General features: G+C 41.8%; 1 protein-coding gene across 1 annotated transcript in view; it reads right to left on the reverse strand.

The window, feature by feature from the left end:
* LOC125487626 (gastrula zinc finger protein XlCGF8.2DB-like) overlaps positions 1-1403 on the reverse strand; it is a 7068-nt gene extending 5665 nt beyond the window's left edge. The window contains exon 1 of the mRNA XM_048619522.1: positions 1180-1403. The gene's annotated coding sequence lies outside the window, so the exon portion shown is untranslated. The remainder of the gene's footprint in view (positions 1-1179) is intronic.
* Between the last annotated feature and the right edge of the window lie 11464 nt (positions 1404-12867).

The following is a 12867-nucleotide window of genomic DNA, read 5'->3' on the forward strand; positions in this document are numbered from 1 at the left end:
TGGCCTGCTGTGTTCATCCAGCTCTACGCCTTGTTACCCCCATTACTAATGCTCCTCTGCTGTGCAGCAGAGCCAACCATGGTGCCACAAACTTGACTGTCACTGTTTTCCCTTGAGAGGCCATTCCACCCAATACGATCCAATACTGTATATCTGTTGATAGAGAGATGACCACAGCGGACTCCTACACAACCTGTCTATGCCTTCTTGTCTGTCTAGTTGGTCACCCAATACGTTTCTATTGTTTTAGCCCTTATTTGTGGTGTGACAAGCTCGCTAAACGTGCCCTCCATGATGTCCTCAGTATCACGAATGCGCCCTAGCGAGTCCACACGTAGCTCCAAACGCCCTATACATTCACTCGGGAGCCGCAACTGAACACACTTCCTACATTAGTCGGTCACCATGGATACTCGAAGCGTGCCTGATTTCCCACATATTGCCGGAGGAAGATTCCACGGGGCCGAGTTCTCCTGCTATTTTGAATCCCACCAGTTGCAAAGAATAAGCTAGGAGAAAGTCACTCAACCCTACCCGCCACTCACCAAATCAGATTTCTCGCTCCTTCCCTCTATTCCTAACAAACCAATAGCCACAAAATAAGCACTTTACACTCTGTCTCCCACCCGCTACTACTAACTCAGTCCCTAAAGCTGGCTTCTAAGCAAGCAATCTTCTTGCCCTTTTTGAACCTTGATACCATCTCAAGAGCTCTGCTTCTAAATTCAATGAAGGTTCACCCCTCTCCTCATCCTCTATTGTGACGATTGAGCTTGATCTGGGCCTCGCCCCTCAGCCTTTAATTCGGAAGCTCCGCTACCACGGTCCGCGCCTAAGTTCGGTCCGATCCACTCCCGCTGTTGCTCCATTGAGCTTTCTTGGCGTGTGTTCCTTCCTACTACCTCCTCTCCCCATAAAAAAGAATTGCAGTACTGCAATAACGGCCGCAACATTGTCCCTTCTGGAGCAGCATGAACAGGCAATGCGCTCATTGCCCCCTACAAATATGGCGGCCGTTTCCCAGAGCCTCTCGCCGGGAAAGATGTTACTCCGATTGGTGCAAACGAGAACCCGATTACTTATTTCTAAATTAGGGTTTGCCGCGGATACAAAATGTTTACGAAGCCTCTCGGTCCAACTGCCTGACTGATGGTCTCCTCCGTTCCGCTTCATTGTTACCTTTTATGCAGCCGAGAAAACGACAGCTTTCCCTCGGGATCATGTACAATGATTGTCAATTCTGTGACTAGGGGAGCGTCCTCGTCGCTCCGAATTTTGGGTAATATTTTCGCCATTATTATCTTAAGTTATTAATTATTTTGCTTTAATGAGAAACTCGGCCAGGCACTCAGATTTGTAGGACATAATGGGATTGATATGAAGGGATTGCTAGGGCTATTTTATAGGGGTTATTGGGGGTGGGTTAAGGGGGCGGATATGGTCGTTCGTAGGGGGAATGGTATGGGAGACGGGAGGAAGGGGTGGGTGGGTGAGTGGGGGAGTGAGTGAACGACGCAAAACGGAGGGAGGGGCGTGAGATAGAACACGAAAGGCCAGGAGAGAGATAAAGGGGAGCATGACCGGAAGAGACAAATGCGACATGGCTATGGAGAAAGGAAAGGAAGTGTGGAAGAACCGGTCAAAACGGCAAACCCGTCGGAGGAAGGGCCTAGGCCCGAAATGTCAGCCGTCCCGCTCCTCCGATGCTGCTTGGCCTGCTGTGCTCAACCAGCTCTACACCTTGTTATCTCTGGCCTTCTAATATGCTATGTGACTGTACAATTCCATTGCCAGATCAATGTCTGTGCAAAATTGCTAAATATACCACCAGACTGTATCTTTGCATAACAAATCCCTAAACTGTGTAATTGAACAGTTTGTCATACAAGCCAAGCCAGTGTAGTTTACTTTCCTCTGGTCTAGTGGTTATTGAAGTCATCTCATGCATGAAAGTGGAGGTGGGTTTGAAACTTGACAAACTCGATACTAATAGGTTTTAACCTTAGTGTGAAGAAAAGATCAATAGTTTTTCTTTAATTAACTGAATATAGTATCCCATCTTGGATTAATTCCTTCCCTCTGTACACAATACTGACCTTCGCACACTCCTGCTTTCAGCCCTTACAGTTCAGAAAAGTCTGCTCAAGCATGCTGATGTCTACTGATTTTTGGAAGATTTTTAAAGGCTCCTGCAGTGATATCTGTCAAAATAGTTTTTCAAAACCATACTTCAGACAGTGTAAGAAATGCACTGATATTTTCTTTCCCATGTCAACAGTGACTGAGACAGGAACATGCAGTTGGGTTTTACCCCTCACTCTCCAAACATCTGGTGGTGACTACAGTTTAATTAACATGTTACTGCCCATCCCTGGGATGCAAGTAACTTCAACCAATTCAAAACCTCCAAATATAACAAGCACTGCTCAGGAAAACTCAGGGAGATTATATCCCAAACACTAAATTATGAGTAGCATTTACACAATACTCAAATGATTAATACCTTCTTTAAGCTTCAATCAGGGAAACTCAGCTTTACAACTTGAGAAAAATTGCTCCACACAAATCTGTTTTGAACACTCTCCAGCTCATAATATCCATACTGTAACTGGGTGACCAGAAGTGGACAAAGTATTCCAGAGGAGGCCTCACCAATGTCCTGTACAACCTGAACATGACTTCCCAACTGCTATATTCAAAGGACTCAGCAATGAAGGTAGGCACGCCAAATATCTTTTTAACCACCCTGTCTATATGGGATGCAAACTTCAAAGACTAATGTACCTGCACCCCTAGGTCCCTCTGTTCTACAACACTACCCAAGGCCCTACTATTAATTGTATAAGCCCTACCCTTGTTTGTTGTTCCAAAATACAATACCTCACATTTATCCAGATTTAGATCCCTCTGTCATTTTCAGCCCATTGAACCATTTGATTAAGATCCCTTTGTAATCTTAGAAAATCTAAACTAGGACTTTTTTTTCACTGGAGTATAGGAGGTTGACAGGCAACCATCTAGAAGTTTATAAAATAATTAGAGGAATAGATACAGTTAATGGTAGTTGTCTTTTCTCTAGAATAGGGGATTTCCAGACCAGGGGGCACATTTTTTAAGATGAGAGGAAAGAGATTTAAAAAAGCCATGAGGGGCAAATTTTTTACACAGTGGTGGTTTGTGTTTGGAATGGACTTCCTAAGGAAGTGGTGGATGTGGGTGAAATGACAATGTTTAAAAGACATTTTGATAGGTACTTGAATAGGAAAGATTTTGGAGGGATATAAGCCAGAAGCAGGCAGGTGGGACTAGTTTAGTTTGGGATTATGTTTAGCCTGGACTGGTTGAAGGGTCTGTTTCCGTACTGTATGACTCTACAACTATGAATGTTTCTTCTCGTATAAAAGGACTAAAATCCTTAAATTTGGAAATGGCTGCAGAAGGGTATTTCTGTCCTTAGAACCTTTTGAACCAGCTCTTAAAATCCAGTTGGCAAAATGAGTGGAGGTTAACTTTCAAGAGAGTGCATCAATTAGTTGACTGTTACTCTCCAGGTTTGCATTTCCTAGTGTTCAACAGAAACGATAGGAAGCAGATTAGTATTCATTCACTGTCTCACAGAATGATTGAAAGTAATACAGGGGCTCCTTTAAAGATAAGGATATTATTATAATAATTAATATTAAAATATTAACATTGAATATTCAATTCCAGAACAAGTGCTGAAAATGGATTGCAATATTTAGAAAGAGTTCAGCTGAGAAGTCAAAGATGTGAATGATGGAATTGGCGATTGAGAGGAATGAATTGGAACTTTGTGCCATTGTTTGATGGCCTTCTTCAGCATGAAATTCAGAACAAACTGAGGCACCAACTGAAAACTGACAGTTATCTCCCTGTGTTATGGAGGGGACATGGGGTTAATTGTACCCGGCTAGGTCATTTGGTACAGAATGAAATTCTCAAAGCCAGTGTCGTAGGTTCAAGCCTCACATTAGGTGGATAGTTTTTTTTAGGTTATTGTTTTCAAGAGTGGGGTCCAGATCTCCATTCCTCGAGTTTCTTAATTCTCAAATTAAATCTGACTGCATCCATTTCACATGAGAAGAAGCATTCATGCACAGGAAACTTCCTCAAGTTGTATCAGCTCAGGTTTCAAGATTTAATATCAAAGGAGTTGTCGCCCATGAATATATTGAGATTGGAATCTTAATCCAGTGCTGTTAGACTGCACGGCCACACTCCCACACCAACAGTGCTGTTCTTGATAGGTTTAACTACTATTTCCACTGCAATAGAACATGGAAAAAGGAGCAGGAATCAGCCATTAGGCCCTGCAAATCTGTTCTGTTACTGAAGTCCACGAAGGATTACCCAAATCTTGATCACCCATTGCTTCCCAAACTCTTTTTCTTCCCCATTGTGCACTATTTCAGAGTTTGAAAATTGCCATGACCTCTTAGTGAGAATTTAGAGAGTGGGTTGGGGAGCTGTGAAAGCAGAGGACTGTTCAAGAGGGAACAAAGCTGTAAGAACTTGGTTGGAGCTCCACACTGCCATAACTCTGTCAGAGCTCAAGACCCCAAACTTTCAGCTTGTGGTGCAAACCTCCACTTTCAACGTCCCTGTGAAAGCTCTTTATTCATTTACAATCCAAAAGTCTCTTCATCTCAGACTTTTACATCAGCTGAGAATCCATAGCAAAACACTGAGGATACTAGAAATTTGAAACACACAGGAAATTGTAGAAGAAACTCGGCAGGCCTGGCAGTGTTGGCGGAGAGAGAAACAGAGTTCACGTTTCGAGTCTGCTATGACTCTTCAGAACCTGATAAGACTCAAGAGACATGGAAAGGAATTGAAAAGCCTCACCATTCTGTGAGATCATTTCACTCTGACAGACAGAAATAAAGTAAAGGAAGTCAAAGAATTAATCAGAGCCTTTCACCATTTCTTGTCAAGACTTTATAACCATTCCAATACTTTTGCAATTTAGTCACTTACAATTTAATGACAGAAAATTTGATGAGAAATATTGATTCAACGGATGATGAAATAATCTTAAGAACTATGTCTCAATACAATTTATTTTCTGTATCTCTAAACATTGCATCCAAATTCAGAATATACGGATCTCCAGCTGAGTGAATAAATTTCATCTTGAATCTCTGACAAAACAAGGCTTTCCATTTCTATCAGGTTGTCTCTCAGCCATCTCTCTTCTACAGAAAATAGCTTCAGGATGTTCAAACTTTCCTGGGGATGCTAATCTACCTGTTCCTGTAACATTTATGATTGAACTTTTAATTTCATATTCCTTTTGAGACCTGAAGGCAGCTGAACATTTGTAATGTCAGACAAATTTCAGTTTGGACTATTTGTATTTATAAATTCATTCTCACGATGTGTCTGTTTACTTAACCACTTGACCAAAGCAACTCAGTTTCTGTGTTTAAATATCACTCGGTGAAAATTTCAACCATTCTCCACTTTATAACAAATAGGCACTTAGTGGAACAGTCTCCACTCAAACCAAAACAGAATGAAAATTCTTCATTTACATTTTAGATTTGCTACTTTTCCTCCTGGATTTTAAGATATAGCCACACAATTAATGTGAATAAAGATTGATTTGTAGCAATAGAGAACTGAATTGCATTAACATCCACAATGGAAAATACACAGACATATTTGGATGAGCACTTAAAATATCAGAACATTCAAAGCTATAGGCCAAGTGCTAAAATGTGGAACGACTATGGAGTTAGAATTGTTTTTGTTACTACAGGGTCAATGGGCCAAAGGGCATTTTCTGTACTGTATGGCTCTATGACACAAGCAAAGAAAAACACAGAGAGATGGAGCAATTGTAGGTGATCAATCAGGAGTGATACGCATCTGTGGAGACAAGACTTTTCAGTCATTACCACCTACAAGGAGCCTTGCATTACTAACTCTACAGTCAATTCACCTCTGATTCCTGGGAAATCACTCTGGAATCTCTTCGAGGCCAGAAGTCTACACTGAGGCCATGCTAGGCCGAGAGACTACCACGATGAGCCGAGAGAACACCACGCTGGACTGTGGCATTATAAAGGGAATGACATAGTTATATGGTTATGATTTGCGGAGTTACTGGAAGAGGATTGGGGAGTGGGACAAAGTGAGCCGCTTGTTTGGAGAGCTGTCGCACTCAGGATGGGCTGAATAGCCTCCTGCTGTAGTAGTAGTTTTGTGATTCTGAGATTAATCAGATGAAGGTCCTGGCTCTTTGCTGTAAACACCACATTCAGCTTGGGTTGGTATGGCTAAACGTTCTGTTTCCATGCCACAGATTCTATTCTATAGGTAGAAGATGGCCCTTTGAGCCCATTCCACCATTCAATAAAAACACAGCTGATCAGAGTTTCACCTCATTGTCTGTTAAATGGGTCCGCTGACAACATGCATCACTGACAGGAGCCACTCGAGAAGGTAGCGGTGAGCTGCATTCTTGTGGTTTTTATCTCTCTGTTAGTTTCACTTGGCCTCTCTACTTGTTTCTGGCTGAAAGCAGTTGCATTTCCAGCACTGACAAGAATCTGGAACACTTCCTGATTCATGTGTGTTTTTCTGGTGTCAATAAGCAACAACTTCTGTTTATTCTGCAAATTCAGGAACAATAATTCCATGATCAGGAGTCAAACCTGGGCCTAATCTTAGCTGCTTGCAAACCTTGTGGCTTGGTTGATTCATGCTTTCTGTGCCATTTCTTCACTTCAGAACCACCTTAACAAGACACAAGTTTATCTGAGAATAGGCAGATTTAGATAAACAGAACTTTCTTCAGGAAATGACAACCACTGCTGTGGCCTTGAACATGCAATGGATAGTGAGGTGAAATAGTCCCGCAAGCTGCTCATGTGGAACATTCAATTTCTAAAACCTTCAAACTCTTCAAGACAATGCACAACATACATTCCTTACTAAAAATAATTGACACATAGCAAATTCTAAATACTTGCATGTCACATTTCTTTCTGTTTTGTCCCTGTCTTGATTTCAGCTCCCCCTGCCCATCCAGCTTCCAGGTTAATGAGCTAGTTGTTGCAAACACCGGCAAACACTGGAAAGCAGAGCCATGAAATGTAAGACATACAGTACTGAAAAGCAATGGGTTCAGCCAATGACAGCAACCATTGCTGTTCACTGAAATATGGAATCCACACTTTCCTCCTTTAACACCATTCCTAAAGTGCTGGAGAAACTGGCAGCACCTGTAGAGACAGAAACAGAATTAATATTCTGTGTCCAGTCTGACTCTTTCTCAGAAATAAACAGAGGGAGAAAGTTTTGGTTTAATGCTGCTGAAACAGAGGGAGGGACAAGTGGAACAGAACAGAAAGTCAACAAAGAGATTGAGGGCGAGGGAGATTACAGGTCAAATGAGTCAAGGAATGTGAGACAAGAGACAGTAATAATAGTTGTACAGAAACAAAGATTAGGTGTTACTTGTGGAATAAGTGTCAGTTTTAGATGAATATAGCAACATGAGAATAAGAGACAGACACTGGGGGAATATGTATATATCAAAATGAAGGTCAGGGTTCAAGGTCTGAATTTCATGAACTTAAAATTGTGTCCATAAATCTGTAAAGCAACTAAGTGGAAAGCTGTTCTTCCAGTTTTCATTGAATTTCACTGGAACACTACATCAGACCTCAGATAGAAATGTGAGTGTGACAGCAAGACGGTGTGCTGAAATGGCAATGGTCTCCCCATTGTAGAAAGACTACATTGTGAGCATATAGAATTGTAACAGGACTGAAAGGGTAGATGCAGTAAAGAATGTTCTTGATGACCCGGGAGTCCAGAACCTGAGGTCACAGCTTAAGAATAATGATAGGCCACTTAAGACTAAGATGAGAAGAAATCTCTTCACTCACACAGTAGTGAGCCTATGAAATTCTCTGCCGCAGAAGGCAGTTGAGGCTGAAACAATGAATGTTTCAAGAAACATTTAGATATAGTTCTTAGGGCTAAAATATATGGAGAGAAAATGAGGGGTGGGTGGCAGGGTACTGAGTTAAATGATCAGCTGTGATCATTTGAATGATAAAGTTGGCTTAAAGGGCTGAATTGCCAACTCCTGCTCCTGGTTTCTATATTCCTATGAGCAGTGGATATAGTGGACTAGATTAAAGGAGTACAAGTATCACTGCTTTACCTGGAAGGAGTATTTAGGGCCTTTGAGTGTGAGGAAGTAAAAACACAAGTGTTCCATCACCAGCAATTGCATGGTAAAGTGCAAGAGGGTTGAGTGGTTGGAGGCAACGAAGAATGGACCAGAATCTCACAGAGGAAATGCTTCCTTTAGAATACTGAAAAAATAGAAAAGGCTATATTTATTGGTTGCATCATGCTGGAGGTGGCTAGGGTGACATGGTGGCTCAGCAGTTAGCACTGCTGCCTCACGGCACCAGGGATCCAGGTTCAATTCCAGTGTTGGGCAATTACCTGTGGGGAATTTGCAGATTCTCCCCATGGTTTTCCTCCAGGGCTCTGATTTCATCCCATAGAAGATGTGCAGGTTAGGTAGATTGGCCATGCTAAGTTACCCATTGTGTCCAGAGATGTGCAGGATAGATGAATTAATAATGTAAAATGTAGGGGGCTAGGTCTGGGTGGGATGTTCTTCAGAGGATCAGTGTGGAGTCAATGGGCCAAATGGCTTGCTTCCATACTGTAGGGATTCTATTCTAAAAATGGTACATGACATTAACCTTCTTTTTTGTTTATTTTTTCAGAGATTTAAAATTTTCCCCTTTCCTTTGATACATTTAATTTCTTTTAAGGTGAGGAGAGTGTAAAATTCCTCAGAGGCTTCAGTGAGAATCAAATTCACAACTGCTGGTTTACAAGACTTTATAGAGCTTTTTACAAAACCTGAAAGAATTTTAAACTGTGTGGGCAGTGTAACACTTCAAAAGGACTTTAACGCGTTGATAGAATGGGCAGATGGAGTTCAATACAGAGGATTGTGAGGAGATACATTCTTTTAGAAAGATTGTACAGAGACATGTTGCATGTAAATCACAAGCTACCTTTAATTCAGATACTTATTAAGAAATCTCAAACAAACAAGTACTGAAACAATGATTTAAACTTTATTGCATGTAGCTACCAAAATATAACCCCTCAAGTAAGCAAGTTAAGCCTCCCAACACAACTTGCCTATTACCAGATTAATGATAGAATCTCGCAGCTTAGCTCCTTCCTCAGGTGTACTGTGAGAGGGTATAAGACAAAATTTATAAGCACAAGGTAACAATCCTAAAACTGGCTGCCTCTTGTTAAATCCTTAATCAGTTAGGATGGAGACTACTCATTAAAATGCAAAATCCAGACTTCTTTCAAGTCAATATCACAAGATAATTAAAGGTTATATCAATGTATACAAGAGGTGACATCTTATGTCCGACAAAGCAGTTTAGGTGTGAGGTCTTGCTTAGAATCTGTCTATGTTTTAAACAGGGGTCAGGTTAGTTTTTGAGCAAAACAAAATGTATCTGCAACTACACAAACATCTTGGATGAAATAATTTATGTGTGTGTCTGTGAATCTGCATGAAAAACAGAGTGCGTGTGTGTGTGTTTGTGTGCTTGAGACAGTGCGAGTGTGAGGGAGTGTATATGTGTGAGAGCTTATGTGTGTGTGTGTCTGTGAGAGGCTCTGTGTAATTGTGCAAATGTGTGAGTATTGTTTGTGTGAGAGAGTGTGTGTGTGTATGTATGTGAGTATGTAGTGTGGTGGGGTCACCTGTACTGTGACATAAACCCAAGATTACAATTGAGGCCGTCCTCATCGGTATGGAACTTGGCTATCAGCCTCAGCTCAGTGATTTTACATTGTTGTGTATCTTGAAGTCCAGCTTGGAGGATGCTTACCCGAAGACCAGAGGCTGAATGTTCTTGACCCCTTAAGTGCAGGGAACACCCCTGTTGGTGATCATTGCATGGTGTCCATTCATCCATTGTCGTAGCGTCTGCCGGTCTTGTTAATATCCCATGCTTCGGGGCATGCTTGCCTACATCATATGAGATAGACAACATTGGCTGAGTCACATGAGTATCTGCCATGTATGTGTTCCCAAGTGTGATGGTAGTATCCATTTCAATGATCTGACATGTCTTGCAGAGGTTGCCATGGCAGGGTTGTGTGGTGTTGTGATCAATGTCATCCTGAAGGCTGGGTAGTTTGCTGCAAACAATGGGTCTGTTTACGGTTTGGTGGTTGTTTGAAGGTGAGTAGTGGAGGCATAGGGAAAATCATAGTGAGATTCTCATCATCATCAATAATGTGTTGAATGCTGCAAAGAACATGGCGTCATTTCTCTGCTCCCAGGAAGTACTAGGTGATGAAGGGTACCCTATTGGTCGTATCTTGTGTCTGTCTTCTAAGGAGGTCATTATGGTTTTTCGCTGTGGCATGACAGAATTGGCAATCGATGAGTTGAGCATCGTATTCTGTTCTTACGAGGACATCCTTCAACACCTTCAGGTGTTCCTCGCGTTCCCCCTCATCTGAGCAGATACTGTGTGTGTATAGGGCTTGTTCATAGGGGATGGCTTTTTTAGAATATTTTTAGGGTGGAAACTGGAGATGTGCAGCATCGTGAGGTTATCTGTGGGCTTGCGGTAAAGTGAGATACTGAGGTGTCCATCCTTGATGGAGATGCATGTGTCCAAGAATGAGACTGATTCTAAAGAGTACTCCATGGTAAGTCTGATGGTGGGATGAAACTTGTTGATATCACTATGTATTTGTTTCAGTGATTCCTTGCCATGAGATCAAAGGAAGAAAATGTCGTCAATGTATCTGCTGTAAAGCTTGGAGATCTTGCGTAGCAAAAACACCTTGTTCGAACATGTGCATGAAAATGTCGGCATATTTGGGTGCAAATTTGGTCCCCAAGGCTGTTTTGTGTGTCTGAATAAAGAACCCCTTGTTGAAGGTCAAGACGTTGTATTTGAGGATGAAGCAGATGAATTGTAGGATGGCGTCTGGAAATTGGCAGTTGTTAGTATTGAGTACTGAGCCTGTTGCAGTGATGCCGTCATCATGGGGGATGTTAGCGTAGAGTGCCAAAACATCCATTGTGACAGGGAGTCTTCCTGGGTCAACTGGCCTGTGGGTGTTGAGTTCCCGTAGGAAATCTGTGGTGTCACGACAGAAGCTGGGGGTTCTTTGTACAGTGGGTTTCAAGGTGCCCTCGGCATATCCAGAGAGGTTTTCACACAGGGTCTCATTGCTTGATATGATGGGACATCCAGGTATGTTGGCTTTGTGAATCCTAAGAAGGCGGGAGAAGTCCCCTGTGCGAGAAATACATGGGATGAGAGTGTGTAAGGGACTTTGAAGGACTGGATCAAAAGTTTTGATCAGTCCGTTGAGTTCACAAGTGTGTTCTCTGGTTGGATCGGCAGGTCATTGTCTGTAGTGTTCCTGGTTGTTCAGTTGACAGGACATTTCTTTGCAGTAGTTTGTTCTATTCTGTATGATGGTGGCTCCTGTTTTGTCTGCTGGTTTGATGACAATATTGTGAGTGGTCTTGAGAGCCTAGACGGCTATGCATTGTGCTTGGGTGATGTTTTGCGCCACCTTGCAAGTGAAGCTAATTAATTTGGCACTCACATGTTTCCTGATGGCTTGAGCATACATGTTGAGTCTAGGTCCAAAACAACTCCTTCTTTGGCTGCTCCACTACAGATCTCCCTGTCGACTGATCTGGTTCAATGGTTGTCTCATTGGGCTCGCTGCTGACATCTTGTGGTTTGTGGAAGAATCTCACACACACATACACACACACACACACACACACACACACACACACACACAGACACACGAATTATTTCATCCAAGATGTTTGCATAGTTGTGGATACACTCTGTTTTGCTCAAAAAAACCTGACCCCAGTTTAAAACATAGACAGATTCTAAGCAAGACCTCAAACCTAAAATGCATTGTCTGACCTGAGATGTCACCTCTTGTATACATGATAAAACGTTCAATTATGTTGTGACAATGACTTGAAAGGAATTTGGATTTTGCATTTTAATCAGTAGTTTCCTTTCTAACTAATTAAAGATTCAACAAGAGGCAGCCAGATTTAGGGTTGTTACCTTTCTCCATATAAATTATGTCTTACACCCTCTCTCTCATACTACACCTAAGAAAGGAACTGAGCTCCAAAAGCTTGCGTCTTCAAATAAACCTGTTGGACTATAACCTGATATTCTGTGATTTTTGACCTTGTCTAACCGAGTCCAACACTGGCATCACCACATCATGATAAAATTCAGCTAAGATTCCAACCAATCATTTCTGTCTCTGGAAGTATCGAGGGTTTGATCCTTGTGCAATGTTGTTCTTTAAAGTTCTGCTGCTGAATTGTTCTGCTGTTGGATTCTTATACAGTTTTCCTCTTTCAAGTTTGCAGTGTGACATTATTGATGATTCAATAGATTGTTCCATCTCTAAAATTGATTACACTTCTGGAGACCTCAAGTCTGTCACTTGCCTTCTCATCCGAAGTAGCTCCCCTATTTCTTGTTACTTTCAATGTTAGCTATCTGTTTGAAACAGCCTGTCCTTCAATTAACCCCTTTATTTCAGGACATTCCTTCTGCAGACAATCTTAACTGCCCATTTGTCATGAGAGTGTTACCTCCTCTCCCCCAGGAAATAGTTTATTTATGTCGCTTTGACTCCTTCTTCCCTGGGTGGTTAAGTAGCATGTTGTTTTTAATTTCTCAACAGTTTGTCCTTGACCCTGTCATCTCAGGAAACAGTTTATTCCAGAAAGAGCTATTGCTGATTCTTTCAATCCAT

The sequence above is a fragment of the Rhincodon typus genome, chromosome 43, assembly GCF_021869965.1.
Source record: "Rhincodon typus isolate 14 chromosome 43, sRhiTyp1.1, whole genome shotgun sequence".
Classification (NCBI taxonomy): Eukaryota; Metazoa; Chordata; class Chondrichthyes; order Orectolobiformes; family Rhincodontidae; genus Rhincodon; species Rhincodon typus.